The sequence below is a fragment of the Myotis brandtii genome, unplaced genomic scaffold (assembly GCF_000412655.1).
Source record: "Myotis brandtii unplaced genomic scaffold, ASM41265v1 scaffold1435, whole genome shotgun sequence".
NCBI classification, from domain to species: Eukaryota; Metazoa; Chordata; class Mammalia; order Chiroptera; family Vespertilionidae; genus Myotis; species Myotis brandtii.
Genome location: NW_005355139.1, coordinates 12,933 through 15,387, shown reverse-complemented (window position 1 = coordinate 15,387; position 2,455 = coordinate 12,933). Strand labels below are relative to the sequence as shown.

At 65.9% G+C, this 2,455-nt stretch overlaps 1 protein-coding gene across 1 annotated transcript in view; it reads left to right on the top strand.

Moving 5' to 3' along the window:
* LOC106725200 (serine/threonine-protein phosphatase 2A regulatory subunit B'' subunit beta-like) overlaps window positions 1-2,455 on the top strand; it is a gene marked incomplete at both ends in the record, with an annotated part of 25,076 nt that overhangs the window by 9,693 nt on the left and 12,928 nt on the right. The gene's annotated exons all lie outside the window — the stretch shown is intronic.

Genomic DNA, 2,455 nt, shown 5'->3' with positions numbered 1-2,455 from the left:
CCTGGTGGGTGTGTGCCCCTCGTCAGGTGACGTCCCTCCTGGCCCGGCTGCTCGGCGTTTGTCCCGGGAAAGGACGCTGCGTCTGTGAGGGGCTCCGCCTGGGCCCCGGTGTCCGTCTGATTCTGCTGAGCCGTGGACGGACTCCCAGGACCGGTCCCCTCGGGGTCCAGCCGACCGGCCGTCCTGCAGCGAGCGCCTGGTCAGCAGCGACCCCTCCCCGTGCTGCCGGCTGTGCTGGCGCTTCTGCCGTGTCTGCGTCTGTGTTCATGACACCGGTTCCCAGCTGCCTGGCGATTCCTTCCTCTGGTCTGGTTTCCACGGCGACGGGAGCAAACAGCCGGCAGCAGCGGCTGCACTTCCCACCGTCGCTCAGACCCTGTGCCCGTGGCTGACAGGAGCCGTGATGGGGGGGGGGGGGGGGGCACCTTCACCGACCTGGACAGAGACCTGAGCGGCGAGGAGCCCGCGTGGGGAGGGTCCCTCCTGTTCACAGCTGCCGGCTGTGGCGGTGACGCTGCCGTGGAGCTTGTGTGTGTGACACGTCACGCCGTGTCCGAGCGTCCCTGGAGCGTGTTCTGTAAGGAGGGTAGCCCGTCCCTGGAGTGTGTTCTGTAAGCAGGGTACCCCGTCCCTGGAGCGTGTTCTGTAAGGAGGGTCCCCCGTCCCTGGAGTGTGTTCTGTAAGGAGGTACCCCGTCCCTGGAGCGTGTTCTGTAAGGAGGGTAGCCCGTCCCTGGAGCGTGTTCTGTAAGGAGGGTCCCGCTTCCCAGGAGCGTGTTCTGTAAGCAGGGTCCCGCGTCCCCGGGTGACCGCCCGTGTGATCCTGTGGTCACCCCACAGGGCTGCACCCTGTCACACTGTCAGGTGTGGGCGAGTCCTGCGCGGCTCCGGCAGGCGTGTCCTGCTCGGGGTCTGCATGCGCCTGGGCGCTGGCTGGCTGCCCGTCTCGGGAGGGACAGCGTTTGTGAAACTCGCCGAGTTTGCGAGGCGAGAGCTGCACCTCCTCCTGCCTATACAGGTGCCTGAGGGCCGTGGTCACGGTCACGGTTAACGAGGGTCACCTCCCCCCCCACCCCCGACTCCCTGGCCGCAGAGGGATGGCGTCCCTGCCCTCCACCTCCCCGGCCACTCCTCCTCCTCACTCGCTCCTGACGATCCCGGGGGAGCCCGCTGTGCGTTTTCTTTCCTCCGTGGTCTTTCTGTCCTGCAGGCGTCCTGGGACAGTCGGTGGCTAGACACCAGCTTAGCGTGTACAGTTATATGAGGCACACGTGTGTCCCGGGACACTGCCAGCTGCTTTAGCGTGTACAGTTATATGAGGCACACGTGTGTCCCGGGACACTGCCAGCTGCTTTAGTGTGTACAGTTATATGAGGCACATGTGTGTCCCGGGACACTGCCAGCCCACTTTAGCGTGTACAGTTATATGAGGCACACGTGTGTCCTGGGACACTGCCAGCTGCTTTAGTGTGTACAGTTATATGAGGCACACGTGTGTCCTGGGACACTGCCAGCCCACTTTAGCGTGTACAGTTACACGAGGTGCCTGCGTGTCTGTGTCTGTTCCCAAAGCTGCAGGGCCCGTCGCTGAGAGCGGGCCGCCCCTCCCCCCGCGACACCCCTGTGGCTGGTCTGAGCCCCAGCGTCTCCGTTGCTCATGGGCCGTCCTGCACCTCGTGGGGGCGGCCTCCTCCCGGCGCTCACCTGTGAGGAGCGGGGTGGTTTCGAGTTGTGTGTGTCTGACGTGTTCCGGGGGCAGGTCCCGGGAGACGTGTGTCCGACGCGCTTCTCCCGGCCCGTGGCCCGCCTTCCCTTCCCTTCCCTTCCCTTCCCTTCCCTTCCCTTCCCTTCCCTTCCCTCCCCTCCCCTCCCCTCCCCTTCCCCTTCCCTTCCCTGGTTGGGATCGCAGACGTCTTTCATGTTGATGGAGCTGTGTGTCCGTCCACCCTCTCTTGGGTGATGCATGCGTGTCCCGTGTGGGACCTGCACACCAGGCCCCTACGCCCCTCGGCTGCGTCTCGGGGTTCATACGTGTGTCCCGCGTGGGACCTGCACCCAGGCCCCTGCGCCCCTCGGCTGCATCTTGGGGTTCATACGTGTGTCCCGTGAGGGACCTGCACCCAGGCCCCTGCGCCCCTCGGCTGCGTCTCGGGGTTCATACGTGTGTCCCGCGTGGGACGTGCACACCAGGCCCCTACGCCCCTCGGCTGCGTCTCGGGGTTCATGTGTGTGTCCCGTGTGGGACCTGCTGTGTGTCCCCGGAGGTGGGAGTCCCGGTTGCCGAGGGCTGTGCTTCACGTGGGGGGTTGGTCTGCAGATGGGGGTGGGGGGCCCCCTGCATGTTTGCGTGTGGACCTCACGTCTGGAGAAGCGGGTGTGGTGTCCACCCCCCACCCCCCCACCCCCGCGTTGCCTGGGCGGCTTCACATACCTCCTGACCACGTGTGTGGGGCCGT